Consider the following 19,969-nt stretch of genomic DNA (forward strand, 5'->3'; position numbering starts at 1 on the left):
CCCTAGGATCACAGCTACTCGTGTGGATATCACGTGGTGACGTCATCACGTCCGGCGCGCGTTGCCTCAGTAACGAGGAACGCCGTGCTTCCCCGATATCGCTACTGACCTCAAAACGGTCTGTATTGTTATATGTTTGCCATGTAATAACCCCCCAGAATGCGTTGGTTATCAAATCTGAAAATCCCCCTGTGTTTCATGGGGGCTGTATGGCATTACCATATGGTGCAAAAATAAATTATATGGTAATTAAATTATGAATGATAGAGAGCACATTGATATCAAACAACATTTAACATGCGACACACCATATGTTATTTATCTCCTGGAATGCCCGTGTAAGGCGAAATATGTAGGACGCACAAGTAACCCCCTCAGAACACGAATATCACAGCACAAGTGCAATATTAGAAAAGGCCATCTAAAACATAGCGTATCCCGCCATTTTTTCAAGGCACATAAGTGTGACCCGTCAGGGCTAAGGGTGACCCCATTAGAATGCATTTCCAATAAATCCATTTCAGACCTCCGAAATAAGGAAATGTTCTGGATTTTCAGACTCGATACGCTGGTTCCAAAAGGCTTGAACGAGGTATTGGAAAAAATATAATATAAACAATATCAAACCCAAGAAAAACTTGATTGTACCCTGAAAAACTTTATTGTATAAGAAATTCTGAAATCTAAACGCATATCCCAGGGATAAATTATTCATGAGATGAATCCTAATGAATTTATATATATATATTTTTTATAGAGATTTTATGATAATTTATGATGATTTATGATAATTTATGAAATTTATGTTATGGTTTATGCCAGTAGTGGTAATGAAATAAGTATAAAAAGGTTTTTTAATCTATAATACCTACCAAAAAAGGGGGTGGAACATGATAAAGAAATATACATATATGTATACACTTTTGCATAATAGGATTAGTGCCACCACACTGTTCCTCCCTTCCTCATGTTTCACTCCCACTTTTTAATCTTACTTTTGTTTTTTATGTTCATAATTTAATTACCATATAATTTATTTTTGCACCATATGGTAATGCCATACAGCCCCCATGAAACACAGGGGGATTTTCAGATTTGATAACCAACGCATTCTGGGGGGTTATTACATGGCAAACATATAACAATACAGACCGTTTTGAGGTCAGTAGCGATATCGGGGAAGCACGGCGTTCCTCGTTACTGAGGCAACGCGCGCCGGACGTGATGACGTCACCACGTGATATCCACACGAGTAGCTGTGATCCTAGGGAATCACGGCGTTCTTCGTTGCTACAACAACGGGCGTATGACGTAATGACGTCATCACGCACTCCCCACGTGACCGGGGCACTCACCGACTTTTTTCCATTGGGAGTTAGAAACAACTTAACCTCTAACTAGGGTTGGCCTCTTCACCAACCCGTTCCCACATCTTATTTTAAAGCGGATTTATCCCTTTTTTAGAATATATATGTCTCCGATTGATGACGCCACCATGCTGACGTCGAGACTCCGCCCACAAGTTGGCGGGGGCTGTGAGCATGGTCAGGACGGCTAAATGTGAGTCATTTCTTTTAGACTATTTATAGCATTGTAATTTGTATGTATGTATGCTTGAAAAAGACCCTTGAGTGGGTTGAAACGCGTTGCAACAATAAAACTACACCTTCAAGGTGCAGAGAAATATACACTTCGTCCCGTGAAGCGCTATTGTGGATACTTTTTCTTTGACTCCTGTATATACTGGGCTCCCTGTCCCTGGGGACCCCAGACATCCAAGCAGCTCTCCAGACAGGATTGGGAAGGAAGTTCGTCCTATTTATCTACAGGCTGTCCCGGATTTGGAGGTACTAGTGAGTTAACCCCTCACAGGGTTGCTCACTTAGTGCCGGGTAAGTCTTTTTTCGATTTACATTGATAAAACCATTAGCACTGTAGGAGCGCTTCTACTGATCCCGATATCATTGTTATTCTTATTGTAAATATGGCAAAAGGTGGTTTTTTTTGGAACGTTTATTCCTTTTTTTTTTTGAACAATTGATAAAACTTTATTGTTCAATTTTTTAATCATCCCCACAGAGAACAACAACTAGTGATGCTTTGATCGCTCCTGCAGTATGATGTAATGCCATCATACTGTGGTCAGGCAGACTGCCTATCAAGCCACCCCACGGGCATGGCTTGATAGGATTTTTGCCAAGACAGCCCTCGTATTTAAATGGTTAATAGCTCTGCTCAGCCGCGCGGTTTACTGGAGCTGTTGCCTCTAGGTGTTGGCTGTAATAAACAGCCGGCGCCCGTGCTATATGAAGGGAGGTCGGCCCGTGATCTCACTTGATACATACCCCGACCCCCAGGATGTAATTGTATGCCCTATAGCAGGAAGGGGAAGAAATTTGCTATTATTTGACATTTATTTGATATATGGCATATACAATTTAGGCCGGCTAATTGAAATATTGGTCTAATGAGTTCTTCTGTCCCATACAATTGCGCAGTGTTTCACACATCTCCTAGTAAGAGGCAGTTTTTTTACAAAGAGAATGATGTTGCACCTCTACATGAGGCCTTAAAAGGAGCGGGTAATGTTCAGGTTGGATACTATGAAAACTTGGGGATATCGGCTCAATGGCATTGCCATTATTCTGGTTGGTACATACACAAAATACGCTCTCACATCAAGAGCCACAACACTTGGAATCAATTCCACTGCAAGACCCCAGGCGGCCCTGACTCATAATGATCTGTAAAGTATATTTCATTTTTCAGTGGAAATGAACATCAGGCTGATAACAGCATTATTAAGGGGAAGATACAAGGATCTCACTTCCATCATCTGACCACTTCTTCTTTTAAATATGACTCGTAACACTGAGTGGCAGTCTAGGAGCCCTTCTGTTCATCATCAAAATTCTAAAGAAACTACAAAAAGGCAATGCAGAACATTTCAAGAGCATTTTCCTATCTGAAAAAATAGTATTTACAACTGGAACAGAAACTGTTAAGGGTATAATTGTTAAAATCCCCAAGGTATTATTCTTTCTGTTCCTGGTTTCTGCATATAAGTCCTTGCTTGCCAGTTAGGGTGCTTTCAGACGAGCGTGTGCGTACGTAGGTGCGCACAAAACCTCGCGTCTATTAGAACCCTTGGTTCCACATGGTGTGTTCACATGTCCGTGTCTTACAGGCGTGCAAACGCACATACCTGCAAAACATAGGACATGCGTGCACCATAGGTTCATGATGCGTGTCAATATTTCCCAGTGGGGAGTCACTGTGACAATTCAATTCAATGAATGGCTGAGCGCTGCCTGTGATTGGCTGAGGCTCAGCCAATCAGATACAGCCCTTTCAGCAGGTGGGGATTTTAAATCTCTCACCTGCTGAAACTGATTCAGAGCAGTGCAGGGAGAAGACAGGCTGGACACGCCTGAGCCCCGACTGTTGAGGAAAGGTGAGTATAATTTTTTTTTATTTTTAACACATTCTAGGGATGATTTTGTGTTCAATATATATTTTATTGAAATATCAATAAGATACAAATATTCACATCAACTTTAAGACAATCTCTATATGTCGGAAAAACATATATCGGCACATCGCAGCATCATCGGGTGCCCGATAGTCCCCGTTGTCCCTCCATTTAATGATTAACTGGTTTCTTCCTTGGGTGAACCCAAGTCAGATGCAAGTGCCATATATCTTAAAATTTGTTAACCGATTGCAACCAAATAGAAAAAACTTAAATATGTTTAGATACATAAGGGAGAGAGGAAAATCCGCCCAACCCCGGCGGTGTCAATCACGTCAACACTGTTAAATCGCGACATCAAACTTGCTAGTAGGAAAAAAGAGAAAAAGAAGGCAAGAGGGTAAGAGAGGAAAGGGAGATAGAGGGAAGATTGGAGAAAGGACAGAGGGAGGACTATTAATGACCCTATAAGGACAACGGTGAGAAGGGGCGTAACCATCCGGCGACGGCCATCCAGATGCGAATATCATCAAACATGACAACTTGTAGTAGCTATGTTCAAGACTATAACACACCATTAGTTATCCATGCATTAAATTTAGCAGAGGAGCAGAAACTTATCCTGGTCGCCCACGTAGTATAGTGAGCATTGAATTTAGAATCGTCCCTAGCCCTTAGTTCTTCCATATACATAATGTCATCCATGGCTTTTACCCACATTAAGCGTGTAGGAGTCACCGTGGTGTTCTACAGCTGTGTAATCACCTGTCTCGCGGCTAGGAGGAAGAATCTGAGGACACCCTTCTTAATCGAATTTAAAGAGCCTGGGATGATGGAGAGAAGAGCTATCTCCGGAGAAAGGGAAACTTTTTCCGCGGTGAGAACGTTGTATAGGGTGTTTATCTCGCTCCACAGGGGGGACACCCGGGTGACAGGACCACCAGATGTGGGTCATCAAACCTAGGCTATTCAGGCATCTCCAACAGTTGCTGCTGACAGTGGGATACATTTTAGCCAGGTGTGCCAGGGTACGGTACCACCTAGACAAAATTTTGTAATTCAGTTCCGGTTGTCTGCCAGAAACAGACATTTTATGGGTCATGGTTAGCGATTTGACCCAATCGCTATATTCTAGATGCTGTCCCAGCTCTCTCTCCCAGCTTTCCTTGAAACTCGCCCCCCCGTCGCGCGCGTCCCTGGTTATCAACATGTTGTAGACCACGGAGATCTAGGGACGATTTTTTAGGGAAGGGCTTATATTTAAAGCCCTTCCCTGAAAATCCCTGCAGGGCTTTCGGCAGCACATTGCTTTCAATGGAGCTGCAGAAGAGCTGGTCCAATTGAAAGCAATAGAACATTGCGATCCTCTGCCACAGCTGTCACAACTGTGACAGCTGTGGCAGGGGATTCTTTACTTCTCGTGACAGCTGTGGCAGAGGATCACGATGTTCTCCAATTGCCTTCAATTTTTTTTTTTACACAAACCAGGGATGATTTTCAGGGAAGGGCTTATATTTCAAGCCCTTCCCTAAAAATCACTGCAGGAGTTGCCAGCACCCGATCACTTTCAGTAGGGCCGCCGGCAACAGCCGCTGCCCCATTGAAAGCAATGCTGCACGGACCTGCATTCACACGTGTTTGTGCACGTATGTGGGTGCGCGGTTTTGTGCGCACCTATGTACGCACATGTACACACTCGTGTGAATGCACCCTTATATTGATTTCTATTGAAATCCAAAGAAAAGTTAGTTACTTCAACCGTCACTTGCAATTCTTCTATCTTATAACAAAGATTCAATGCCATATAAATATTTCACCTTACAATAAATCCTTTAAAATAACATTTATTACCATTTCTAGTATAATTGATTCTATAGCTAAATCCATATCCCTCAGTAAACTGTGGCTCATTTGTTTCCTTATTTTGATAGGCTTAAAAAAGAGAAAGCTGCTGACGTACTGTTTCCTAACGGAATTACCATTACTTTTACCTATTGTATGTTTGAAGTTCAACTCAGATCTACTGATGACGTTGACCTTGTGCCCACTTAACACGGGCAAGTGCGATATCTGGCCGTGCATCACAGCCTGATATCACGCTTGCCAAAATGCGATATTGCCGCAGATGTGAGGCGATTTTGTAAGAAAACCGCCTCACATTACTTTGGTGAAGTAGTGAGGATCGCAGAGTTTCTCCCATTGTTTTCAGTGGGGAAACCTTGCATCGCATCGCACCTCGTGTACCTTGCACGTGATACGATGCTGCCGCTGGCCCCATTGGAAACAATGAGAAATGTGATGCGAGAGCACATACAAAGAAAGGGCTTTGACCAAGGAAGAAAGGTAGGTAAGGACACAACGGTATGCAACTAGAACCTGTTACTGGATAGTAAACTAGAAAGAAGTTCCAGCACCTCAGGAATGGGAAAATAACTTTATTTTACATGCTTAATCATACAGCAACAACTATGCATAGGATATGTAACAGGACCATGTATTTAGAGCACAACACTTAATCATGGCAAGGTTTTCCTTTATGGTTATGCACTTGGAATAAAGTTAATTTTGCATTCCTGAGGTGCTGAAACTTCTTCCTCATTTATAGTTTCTAAATAGAAGTTTTCTGTGTCTGCGCATGCAGTGAGAGAGAATAAATGAGCTGGGTGTGCTGGGGTTTTTTCTTGGCTACATGCTACTCAATTATAGGGAGGTTAATAGGGGCAATCGCCAAGAGTCCTCAACCACTCAGTTTCCTACAGTGCTTCTAGCCTTCTCCAGCAGCACAACATGTGACTTATTCAAATATTTTATAGTTCTGGTATATAATAGTTTTAGTATGTGGCAAAAGACATAACTATACACTGTTTACTAGTATTTATTACTAGGCATCATGGCTTCAATCTAACTACTAAGGACGACCTGTGCGTGAGTGAATGGGTTTGTGAGTGACTTACCTGCTCCGCCCCTGATCACATGATGGTGACATCATCACAGGTCCTGTACGCACACGGCTGCTGTCTGGCTAGCTGTTCATTAGTATTCCATAGCAACTGAGGCCACAGGGGGTTTGTAGTCTGCTCGTAATCTGCACAAGGATGCAGGACTTTTGATGACATAACCGTGATGTGATCAGGGGCGAAGCACGTAAGTCATTCACTCGGGATGAGCGTCTACATCATGTGATCAGGGGTGGAGTATGACGGTGACTTCATCACAGGTACTTCCTCTCCAGTGCTGCGCTGCTTCTGATCCCAGTTGTATGGGATGAACAATGTACGCAGCAGTGCTGTGTGTGTGTGACGTGCATGTAGCACAGCTGGGTGATAATTATTAGTCCCCTTACTATGCTGCAAATAAGAATAATTTAGATAGTTGACCATGCATGTTTATTGTCTTGGCGTAAGTAGTTACCAGATACAGTACATATGATGATACTTCTGTCCTGGATGAAAAAAGCATCAGGTATGTTAAAATGCAACAAACCAAATCTTGTTCTCCTCAACAGCAGATACCAGGGGGTAGTTGGACTGTTCTCATACACATTAGATCTGATTGACCACCAATAGGCTCTACCACAATACCAACACTTATCTAAAATGCGTCCATACATTATATATACCACTGGTACTGGGTGAGGGCTTCCATCAAATTTTTCACCCAGTGGCCACAATCAACCTTGAAAAACGTGTCTTTCATGTGAGCAATGTGTCTATAGAGGTTCTAGATTCAAGAATACATGAAGTGTACTACGGTATTATCACAGTATCATGAATTACCATATGCACATACAAGAAGTCTCTTAATCTCTTTGTCTTTCTCTTAATAAGTACACACTTTCAATAAACAGTTCCATTTACCATCAAAGCTGGTTATAGTTCCTGAAACTAGTTTCTGATCCCACCAAGAGACCGTGGTTTTCTTAGTGTTGATTTCACAGAAGTTGTACCACATTGCGAAAGTTGTAAAAATCATCACCACAGATAATTTGTGGTATTTTACCTTTGATGTGGCGTGCCTTAATTTCCCTGAATTCACAAGGATTTCTTTCCCATAGCTCCATTAACCAAAGACAAGCATAGTTTTGTTCATATTTCTGTTTTTCATAATAGATTGGAGACGCAGACTGAGCCCAGTCTGATTCCTAAAACACTAGTTATGACACACTTACCATTAACCTAGTATGTCGCATTTTATCAGCACTGCAATATTTACTTGGATATGTGTAACGCTGGGGTGTAGCTAGAGGAGGGTGAGTGAGCCGGCAGGATGTGCCCAGGCTACTGGGTACTAGGATGGTCCCAAGACACTTTGATTTGGGTAGGGCAGCAAAGTGAGGAAAGCTCATCTACGAGTCTGGTGTAATGTGTTCTGTCTAGTGTAATATTATCATCAATGCTGTAATGTATCCTCATCACGTTGTGTATCACAAGGCAATATTTGGGGATTTTCAATACATAGTCCCTGGGGATCGATAGTACTTGATAGTAATAATTCCAGCTGTCTAGTGGGAAGAAGTGGAGAGATGTGTTCCTAGTAGTTTGTGATAAACTGTATAGCTAATGTCCAGTTAAGAGGGCAGATTAGTTAATGGCTTACAGGAAGATGGGAGTATGTAGGTTACCTGGTGTCCAGGGAAAAAGACTAGTAGCATTGATTTTTTATTTGTGAATGCAGTGAGAATGGGAAGTCAGCAGATCTGGAACCACATCAAGCAGAACATGCAAGGAAAGATCCTGGAGCGGGCAGGAATCCAATCAATAGAAAGTGAAGAAGTGGCTTAAGCAGCAAAGGCTATTTGAATAACTGGACAACCTTCAACCTTGGACAAATGACCACTTACATTTGGAATACTGCATAATAACCATGAATAGAAATATGGAATACAAATGTTTAATATTGAGAGCAACATCATGTCTAACGTTTAAACTAGCTGGAATTTTGCTCCCCAATAAATAAATCTATTTTGCTTCCCCATTCAAAAGTTCTCTCCGACTCTCCATGGCTGGTGTACGCCTTCTATGCCTAAGAATGAAAAGGATGTCATGTTGCTGTAAGGGGCTACTCAAAGGTGTAAAAACAGCCTAAATGATGTCAGAAGCCCAGAGTCAGCCTCTAAGCATAGCGGTTAGTGTAGAATGACCACTTAGCCTGCCCCTCCACAGGTCTTAAGTCACTAGAGCTCAGCAGGAAGTGTGCAAGGGCTAGAGAGTGGTGGCTAGACAGAGGTGCTCATGTCGAGATGGACTGAGAATGCAGCCTGCAAAGAGATGTCGCTGCCATGACTTAAGGACATTGTGGACACATTCCTGAGTTAGAGGGGAGCACAGCATCTGGAAGAAGAGACACTGGGAGCCTCCCTGAATAGAGATGAGCGAACATGCTCGTTTAGAGCAATTACTCGAGCGAGCATCGTTTTTTTCGAGTAACTGCCTAAGTAGGCAAAAAGATTCAGGGGGTGTCGGGGGGGGAGAGCTCCCCCCTGCTACCCCCGCTCCACCCCGGTGCCCCCCAAATCTTTTTGCCCGAGTAGGCAGTTACTTAAAAAAAGCGATGCTCGCTCGAGTAATTGCTCTAAACGAGCATGTTCGCTCATCTCTATCCCTGTACCTACCGGAATCCCGAAGGGGACAATGGAGCCACGATCTAGGCTGTGGTTTTACAAGGCCCTTGTGATATGGCTTGTGTAATTAGAAACCATTTAAGGGAATACTGGAACAGAGATGCTAGTACTCTTCAGCAACAGGCTGAAGTAGAGCCGTATCCTGGTTGTTACCTTCTACTTCATTTGAATACCTTGTTTTGATCCTTTCTAATAAGATTTCAGATTAAATTAAATTAAACATGGATTAAGAATCTGAGGGAAAGGGTAAAGGTTTGGAGCATATTGCCCATTTCATTAGCAGTCAGGTCCAGGATTAGGCCAGTCTCACATGCATGCAGAGCTTTCTTCTGTCCAAAAGCCGGGCAGCTGAGCGGAAACCAAGGGGGTCCGTTTGGCGCTGTTTGGTACCGTCCTGAGATAGAGCTGTTCGGCCTAGGGGTTCCCCTTTTCTCCTTCCCGAACAGAGTAGGAAAATGGAATCTCGAGCACAGATGTGAAACCACCCACACTTTGATTAAAATAATTTGGCTTCCTCATGCTTTAGAACAGTATATTCTATGTAATTTACCAGTTTGGAGACAATGTTGGCACATTCTTTCAGTCAAGGAGGTCTTACTCTGTCCAGTCTTGCTTTATATTATTTACCATCTCAGCTGTGTCACTAAATTGGGTGTACTATATAATTATTTAGTTTAGATTTTTTCAGAGCAGCAATTTGATGCACTTATCACATAATGTGTTCATGGTTTTTGAAGCATATGTATTGAAAAAAGCAAATAAACATACATTTTGCACTATGGTTATGCTACAATGGATCTGGGAGAAAATAAGGAATGTGTTTAACATCGTGGGTTATTTATATTTTTGCCTGTTTGGGAAAGTAGATGGTCTAAATTGGGTAATAGAAAGAATGCACATTTTTGGTGGAAAATGGAATTATTTCTATGTTACAAATTAAGAAGAGTAATGTAATTAAATCTTTTGAGAAATTACAAGCTAATCGAAGTACTAATGACCACTTGTCCATGAGTAGCCGAGTGAGTGAGTTACATGCTCTGCCCTTGAGCACATGACGGTGACGTCATCACAGGCCCTTCATCAAGTGAGTAAGTCACATGCTCTGCCAATGATCACAGGTCCTTCATCCCAGCCATGATTTCACCTCAGCAAGCAACTGAATCACTGGAGCGCTGAGCTCCACTTCTGATCACATGATGGTGATGTCATCACAGGTCCTTCAATATTATGACCAACTCCAACCGTCATCACAGGTCCTTCAGTGAGTTACATGTGATGATTATTATATAAGTAGCACATTCTGCCACCAGAAACACTGGTACTATAAGCAATACTAATAACTAGTCAAAATATTAATGACCACCTGTTTGTGAGTGAGTGAGTAACTGTGTGAGTTATGTCATCACAGGTCCTTCATCCCTGTGTAGATTACAGACTACATCCCTTATAAACCCCTGAAGCCTCAGTTGCTAAGGAATACTAACGACCACCTGTCTGTAAGTGAGTGACTCTGTGAGTTACATGTGAAGTTGCCACCATCATGGGATCAGTCACCAGGTCTCTGAGCTCCGCCCCTGATCAACTGACGGTCACATCATTACTGTTCCTTAATCCCTGCGATCCCCTACAAACCCCCGAGCCTCAATTGCTATAGATACACCAGTAATCAGTCTGGCAGTGTGTAGCAGATTGTGAGAATGCTTTACACAGTGCCCATGTGAATCAATGGGTTTTCTGTGTAATGCACAGCAAGAGCCGCTTTTTGTAATCGGGCCAAAAGATCACGATCCTAAATCCCCCCCCCCCCCCCCTCATTAACACGGAATTTTCTAATAATTTTATGAAAGTAGGTTTTCTAAACCAGATTACCCCCTTAACATGTATTTAACCTTAACAGCAGTTGATGTTTCTTGCATATATGCATGAGTATTGTACAGTAGCTGTGACGGCAAAATTAGTGAACACATAATACTGGATCAAAGGCATTGGCCCATTTTGTGGACTAAAAACACTGTTGGAAAGGTAGTAATAATTATTCTTTTGTAATATGTGATAATAAGTTTCACTTCCTAGAAGAGCTGACTCATTCAGTATATTGGAAAGCATTACAACACACTTTTTCATTGTAATAGACTGGTCATCCCAATCAGTAAAATCAATTTGTTGTGAAATGTCACATTTTCATATATAATTCCATATATGGTTTCCTACCTAAAACATGATTCTGTGATTATGCACTGTTTAACTATTTAAAGGTGACTTGTGACCTTTCTAGTTATAGGATGGCTATATGTGAAGCAGTATTAAACGGACTAAGTAATAAATCTCCAGAATTTTACTTTTAAGCAATGGCATGAAGCTGGAAAAATTGGACTTGTTCAGTCTGGAGAAAAGACACCTTAGATGTGATCGTATTGAGTATAAATTTATCTAGGATCAATATAAAATATGGTCAAATGGCCTAAGAATTGTTTGTGTGTAGAGCAAAGGCTAGCATAAATATTATAGGTAAGGATTCTTAACGGTAAAAGTAAGGATACTATAGAATGCTTTTACCCCAAGAGGTAGTCAATCTAGATGGTAAAGAATAATTAAAAATGGGAAGAGAAAGTGTACTTATCTTATGCTGAACTGTAAAAGGAGTACTAATTAACCTCTTAATGATGCAGCCAATTTTGCCCTAAAGAAAATACTTTTTTGCCAATCTTATTTCTGCAGCCATAACTTTAAATCTTCAACACTGTCTGTTCTTCCTCCATTTGAAATTGCCTCAAAGTTGTCCATGCATCTTTTTATGCATTGACATAGGAGAGGTTTTCCGGGCATAACTATTGATGACCTCAGAATAGATCATCAATGGTTGATTGGTAGGGGTCCACTGTTCAGGATTCCCGTTGGTCAGCTGATCATACAACCTGCTGTCTGTGCAGCAGAGCCAGATGCCACCATCAGGATCAGATCCGGAAGTGTAACAGGTGACCTGGTTCCCATGGATTTCAATGGAAGCAAAGCTGCTAGTTACACTTCCTGCTCCGACCCCGATGACAACATCATGCTTCACTGCAGTGACAGCGGGATTGGCCATCAGCTGATCAGCGAAATTTTGAGTGGAGGACACCCACCGATCAACCACTGATGACCTATCCTGAGCATAGCTTATCAATAGTTATGCTTGGAAAACCCATTTAATTGCTATGTTTAAATTTATAACATATCAACATGTTGAAATAAAGACTAATACCCAATGGCTCTAGCAACAGTATAATTCTACTCACATTTTGGCAATTCAATCAGAAATTACACTTAGATATGTGTGGATTTAATGAACCACTGATCATTTTAACTCTGTTAAATGTAAAGTGAATCTCCGGCTTCTATCATTCTATTTTTATGTCCAAAGTTCTGTGCTGATTAATTTCTTAAATTACCTGTATAGTGGTTGTAGCTTCATTTTTTTGGCAGAACTTAAAGAAATATTCAGATATTAGTTATTTATGTCATATCCACAGTCCAGAGGCCTGCATCAATATTCAGAACAGGAATCCCCCCATCCTGAAGAAGCTGCTGTAGCCATGCAGAGAATGGATAGATGGGTGATCATCTGCATGACTCTCTCCATTTACTTAAATTGGAGTCAGGGAAACAACTGAGCATGACTTACCAGGCAGGATGGGGGTTAGGAGATATTGGAGATAGTTGTAGGTGGCACCAGCACCGGTTCAACATTTGTGGTCTATCCTGTGAATATGCCATAGATATCTAAGATGTGAATACCCCTTTAAATCACCTGGATCCTCTGGATAGGCATATTATGGATTTGAACAGGATCTGGAACATTCTTTGTAATAACTCTGCTTTGAGCTATTCGTCTGTTATTCCTCCTAGAAATCTATGAATAAATTGACTGGTGTTACCAGTTGGGGAAATGTCTGACACACTAACATTATCCAATCAGTGCTGCCATTATCAGACTGTGTAGGAACACACCCCTTTGACAAGCGCAATGGTAACAGCCAGTTGTCAATTTATTCAAAAAACTTCTCGGAGAAATAACAGAGGAATGGCACAATACAGAGTTAAAAGAACAGATGCTCCACAATTGTCATTTCATAGGAAATACAAGTATTTACTAAACAGAGATGTCTGCAGCGCTCACAAATTCTCCTTGAAAGTTAACACTTTAGAGTCCTGACATAAAATAATGGTGAAGCAATCTCTGTTATGAACATGTATAAACATAATCCCATGCTTCTAGTAATCATACCAGGGTATTAATTATACCACTGACCTATGTTTATCTTTCACTGCACCCTTAATGAAGAGTCTGCGCTTACCTCCCACTAGCCATGAGGTTATTAAGAAGAAATAGTCCGGACCTTGGAAGAAGCCCTCACGGTAAACAAAACAGGTAAACAAACATGGCTTAATGAATGTCCGGTCTCTTTAATATTAGTTTAAACATCACAAGTGATAACTCAAGCTATATTTTGCTATACTGTAGTTAAAGTATCAGATGAGTGTTCATGTAGAGGAAGCTGATAATAACGCCCTCTCAACATAACATTGTCCAGGAACAGGCAGCAGGGAATCCAGTTGTGTTACAGGCCAGGGATTGCATAAATTAGAGGATCATTAGGAATCAGGATGTGGAAAGTTTCATGGAACATCATGTAACGCTGACTGTACCTCTGATTAACAGACATTGGGAGGAAGGAATTCAAAAAGGAGTTACGTCAGAATTCTGGTGTAAAACATTGACAAACATTTGTGTAACAGAACAGAAGAAAATAAAATCTCTGCTCTCTAGGCGAATGGATAATCAATGAAAAATGAAGTTAACTTACTTCGTAGAGGTGTCCACTGTGGGATGGGACTTCTCTAAAGTCCAGAATGGCCTATAGTAAATCCAAGCAGATGGTGCAGAAATTCATTTTTTTCTGCACTGGTGAAGCTGCAGCAGGGTGTCTGCTCTGAGGCGGTTCTGGGTTTTAGAGAAGTCCCATTCCACAATGGACTCCTCTACGAAGTAAGTTAACTTCATTTTTCATTGATTAACCATTCGCCTAGAGAGCGGGGATTTTATTTTCTTCTGTTCTTTTTCATACCACCAAAGTGTATCCTATACCCTGGAATTCCAAATATGGCGCTCTCCCTGGGTGTTGAAGACATCTGCAGGGATTCGGTACTTTGGATATTTAAAGGGGTTGTCCCGCGAAAGCAAGTGGGGGTATACACTTCTGTATGGCCATATTAATGCACTTTGTAATATACATCGTGCATTAAATATGAGCCAAACAGAAGTTATTCACTTACCTGCTCCGTTGCTAGCGTCCTCGTCTCCATGGTGCCGTCTAATTTCACGTCTAATCTCCCGATTAGACGCGCTTGCGCAGTCCGGTCTTCTCCCTTCTGAATGGGGCCGCTCGTGCCGGAGAGCTGCTCCTCGTAGCTCCGCCCCGTCACGTGTGCCGATTCCAGCCAATCAGGAGGCTGGAATCGGCAATGGAACGCACAGAGCCCACGGTGCACCATGGGAGAAGACCTGCGGTCCACCGTGGGTGAAGATCCCGGCGGCCATCTTCGCAAGGTAAGTAAGAAGTCACCGGAGCGCGGGGATTCAAGTACTATCCGCTTTTTTTTTTTAAACCCCTGCATCGGGTTTGTCTCGCGCCGAACGGGGGGGCTATTGAAAAAAAAAACAACCCGTTTCGGCGCAGGACAACCCCTTTAAATACATATAAAGCCGACTTGAACCAGTGGTGTGGAGCCTGTCAACCGACGGGCGGTCACCCCCAGTGAGTCCTTCTTCCAACACACTTATCTACTATTATTTGAGCGCTATCCATATATTTACTTCAAACATTTGTGAAAGTCCTACTTGCACAACAATTTCAGACTTTTGGGCATTTTTCTGCTCCCCCAACACTAGAGATGAGCGAGTATACTTGCTAAGGCACATTACTCGAGCGAGCAGTGCCTCAGCCGAGTATCTCCCCGCTCGTCTCTAAAGATTCGGGGGCCAGCGCCGGTGACAGGTGAGTTGTGGCGGGGAGCAGGGGGGAGCGGGGGGAGAGAGGGAGAGAGAGATCTCCCCTCCGTTCCTCCCTGCTCTCCCCTGCCGCTCCCCGAATTTTTAGAGACGAGCGGGGAGATACTCGGCTAAGCCATTACTCGCTCGAGTAATGTGCCTTAGTGAGTATACTCACTCATCTCTACCCAACACATTTTTAAAAAGTATACAGGGCTTAGCAGGAGTGGCTACCTGATCTAGAAGATGAAGTAAATCTATGCCATGATTTACTTGGTGTAGACTTCAGGAGAAAGTGCAGCGGCAGCCCAAGATTCAACAAGTATATTAGGAGGCTTGTACCTCTTAATTAGAGATGAGCGAGCACCAAAATGCTCGGGTGCTCGTTACTCGGGACTAAATTATCGCGATGCTCGAGGGTTCGTTTCGAGTAACGAACCCCATTGAAGTCAATGGGCGACCCGAGCATTTTTGTATATCGCCGATGCTCGCTAAGGTTTTCATTTGTGAAAATCTGGGCAATTCAAGAAAGTGATGGGAACGACACAGCAACGGATAGGGCAGGCGAGGGGCTACATGTTGGGCTGCATCTCAAGTTCCCAGGTCCCACTATTAAGCCACAATAGCGGCAAGAGTGGGCCCCCCCTCCCAACAACTTTTACTTCTGAAAAGCCCTCATTAGCAATACATACCTTAGCTAAGCACCACACTACCTCCAACAAAGCACAATCACTGCCTGCATGACACTCCCCTGCCACTTCTCCTGGGTTACATGCTGCCCAACCCCCGCCCCCCCCCGCTCGACGCAGTGTCCACAGCGCACACCAAAGTGTCCCTGCGCAGCCTTCAGCTGCACTCATGCCACACCACCCTCATGTCTATTTATAAGTGCGTCTGCCATGAGGAGGAACCGCAGGCACACACTGCAGAGGGTTGGCACGGCTAGGCAGCGACCCTCTTTAAAAGGGGCGGGGCGATAGCCCACAATGCTGTACAGAAGCAATGAGAAATATAATCCTGTGCCACCTCCATCAGGAGCTGCACACGTGGGCATAGCAATGGGGAACCTATGTGCCACACACTATTCATTCTGTCAAGGTGTCTGCATGCCCCAGTCAGACCGCGTTTTTTTCTAAATAGTCACAGGCAGGTATAACTCCGTAATGGGAATTCCGTGTGCACCCACAGCATGGGTGGCTCCCTGGAACCCACCGGCTGTACATAAATGTATCCCATTGCAGTGCCCATCACAGCTGAGGTAACGTCAGATGAAATGCAGGTGGGCTTCGGCCCAAACTGCATGCCCCAGTCAGACTGGGGTTCTTTAGAAGTGGACACATGCATTTACAACTCCCTGTGGACCCACAGCATGGGTGGGTGCCAGGAAGCCACCGGCGGTACATAAATATATCCCATTGCATTGCCCATCACAGCTGATGTAACGTCAGCTTTAATGCAGGTGGGCAAAAAATTAATTGGTTTACACTGTAGGCGAGGGCCCCAAAAAATTGGTGTACCAACAGTACTAATGTACGTCAGAAAAATTGCCCATGCCCAACCAAGAGGGCAGGTGAAACCCATTAATCGCTTTGGTTAATGTGGCTTAATTTGTAACTAGGCCTGGAGGCAGCCCAGTTAAAATAAAAATTGGTTCAGGTGCAAGTTTCAACGCTTTAATGAGCATTGAAACGTATAAAAAATTGTTTACAAAAATTATATGACTGAGCCTTGTGGGCCTAAGAAAAATTGCCCGTTCGGCGTGATTACGTGAGGTTTCAGGAGGAGGAGCAGGAGGAGGAGGGTGAATATTATACACAGATTGATGAAGCTAAAAGGTCCACGTTTTTGATGGTGATAGAGAACAATGCTTCCATCCGCGGGTGCAGCCTACGTATTGTTTAGGTATCGCTGCTGTCCGCTGGTGGAGAAGAGAAGTCTGGTGAAATCCAGGCTTTGTTCATCTTGATGAGTGTAAGCCTGTCGGCACTGTCGGTTGACAGGCGGGTACGCTTATCCGTGATGATTCCCCCAGCCGCACTAAACACCCTCTCTGACAAGACGCTAGCCGCAGGACAAGCAAGCACCTCCAGGGCATACAGCGCGAGTTCAGGCCACGTGTCCAGCTTCGACACCCAGTAGTTGTAGGGGGCAGAGGCATCACCGAGGACAGTCTTGTGATCGGCTACGTACTCCCTCACCATCCTTTTATAGTGCTCCCGCCAACTCAGCCTTGACTGGGGAGCGGTGACACAGTCTTGCTGGGGAGCCATAAAGCTGGCAAAGGCCTTGGAGAATGTTCCCCTGCCTGTGCTGTACATGCTGCCTGATCTCTGCGCCTCCCCTGCTACCTGGCCCTCGGAACTGCACCTTCAGCCACTAGCGCTGTCGGATGGGAATGTTACCATCAGTTTGTCCGCCAGGGTCCTGTGATATAGCATCACTCTCGAACCCCTTTCCTCTTCGGGGATGCGAGTGGAAAGGTTCTCCTTATACCGTGGGTCGAGCAATGTGTACACCCAGTAATCCGTAGTGGCCAGAATGCGTGTAACGTGAGGGTCTCGAGAAAGGCATCCTAACATGAAGTCAGCCATGTGTGCCAGGGTACCTGTACGCAACACATGGCTGTCCTCACTAGGAAGATCACTTTCAGGATCCTCCTCCTCCTCCTCCGGCCATACACGCTGAAAGGATGACAGGCAAGCAGCATGGGTACCTTCAGCAGTGGGCCAAGCTGTCTCTTCCCCCTCCTCCTCATGCTCCTCCCCCTCCTCCTCAACGCGCTGAGATATAGACAGGAGGGTGCTCTGCCTATCCAGCGACATACTGTCTTCCCCCGCCTCCGTTTCCAAGCGCAAAGGATCTGCCTTTATGCTTTGCAGGGAACTTCTCAAGAGGCATAGCAGAGGAATGGTGACGCTAATGATTGCAGCATCCCTGCTCACCATCTGGGTAGACTCCTCAAAGTTTCCAAGGACCTGGCAGATGGCTGCCAACCAGGCCCACTCTTCTGTAAAGAATTGAGGAGGCTGACTCCCACTACGCCGCCCATGTTGGAGTTGGTATTCCACTATAGCTCTACGCTGCTCATAGAGTCTGGCCAAGATGTGGAGCGTAGAGTTCCACCGTGTGGGCACGTCGCACAGCAGTCGGTGCACTGGCAGAATAAACCGATGTTGCAGGGTCTGCAGGGTGGCAGCGTCTGTCTTGGATTTGCGGAAATGTGCGCTGACCCGGCAAGTGTGGGTAGCTTTTCAGAAAGCGCTGAACCACCAAATTAAAGACATGGGCCAGGCATGGCACGTGCGTGAGGGTGCCGAGCTGCAGAGCCGCCACCAGGTTACGGCCGTTGTCACACACGACCATGCCCGGTTGGAGGCTCAGCGGCGAAAGCCAGCGGTCGGTCTGCTCTGTCAGACCCTGCAGCAGTTCGTGGGCCGTGTGCCTCTTCTCTCCTAAGCTGAGTAGTTTCAGCACGGCCTGCTGACGCTTGCCCACCACTGTGCTGCCACGCCGCGCGACGCCGACTGCTGGCGACGTGCTGCTGCTGACAAATCTTGATTGCGAGACAGAGGTTGCGTTGGAGGAGGAGGAGGAGGGTGGTTTAGTGGAGGAAGCATACACCGCCGCAGATACCAGCACCGAGCTGGGGCCCGCAATTCTGGGGGTGGGTAGGACGTGAGCGATCCCAGGCTCTGACTCTGTCCCAGCCTCCACTAAATTCACCCAATGTGCCGTCAGGGAGATATAGTGGCCCTGCCCGCCTGTGCTTGTCCACGTGTCCGTTGTTAAGTGGACCTTGGCAGTAACCGTGTTGGTGAGGGCGCGTACAATGTTGCGGGAGACGTGGTCGTGCAGGGCTAGGACAGCACATCGGGAAAAGTAGTGGCGACTGGGAACCGAGTAGCGCGGGGCCGCCGCCGCCATCATGCTTTTGAAAGCCTCCGTTTCCACAAGCCTATACGGCAGCATCTCCAGGCTGATCAATTTGGCAATGTGCACGTTTAACGCTTGAGCATGCGGGTGCGTGGCGGCGTACTTGCGCTTGCGCTCAAACAGTTGCGCTAGCGACGTCTGGACGCTACGCTGAGAGACATTGCTGGATGGGGCCGAGGACAGCGGAGGTGAGGGTGTGGGTGCAGGATGGTAGGCACTCGTGCCTGTGTCCTCAGAGGGGGGTTGGATCTCAGTGGCAGGTTGGGGCACAGGGGGAGAGGCAGTGGTGCAAACCGGAGGCGGTGAACGGCCTTCGTCCCACCTTGTGGGGTGCTTGGCCATCATATGCCTGCGCATGCTGGTGGTGGTGGCTCCCCAGCTGATCTTCGCGACAAAGGTTGCACACCACTGTTCGTCGGTCGTCAGGCGTCTCTGTGAAAAACTGCCACACCTTAGAGCACCTTGGCCTCTGCAGGGTGGCATGGCGCGAGGGGGCGCTTTGGGAAACGGTGGATTATTCGGTCTGGCCCTGCCTCTACCCCTGGCCACCGCACTGGCTCGGCCTGTGCCCACACCCTGACTTGGGCCTCCGCGTCCTCGCCTGCGTCCACGTCCTCTAGGCCTACCCCTACCCCTCAGCATGCTGTATTGCCAGTAGTACAGAAACAGAACGCTGTAATTAAATGTGCCGCTTATTGGCCTGTGGTTGGAGGCTGACTTCGCTTACGGAACGCACAGCAGAGGCAGGAAAGAATTTTGTGCAAGCCTGCTGTAACACTTAGCTGGCTGCGTATGAATTAGGACAACTACCCCCAGCAGAGACCCAGTACACTTGTGGACAGGAATACAGCGGTGATGTAAGAGGCAACACAGAGGCAGGAAAGAATTTTGCACAAGCCTGCTGTAGCACTTAGCT

The sequence above is a fragment of the Eleutherodactylus coqui genome, chromosome 8, assembly GCF_035609145.1.
Source record: "Eleutherodactylus coqui strain aEleCoq1 chromosome 8, aEleCoq1.hap1, whole genome shotgun sequence".
Taxonomy (NCBI): Eukaryota; Metazoa; Chordata; class Amphibia; order Anura; family Eleutherodactylidae; genus Eleutherodactylus; species Eleutherodactylus coqui.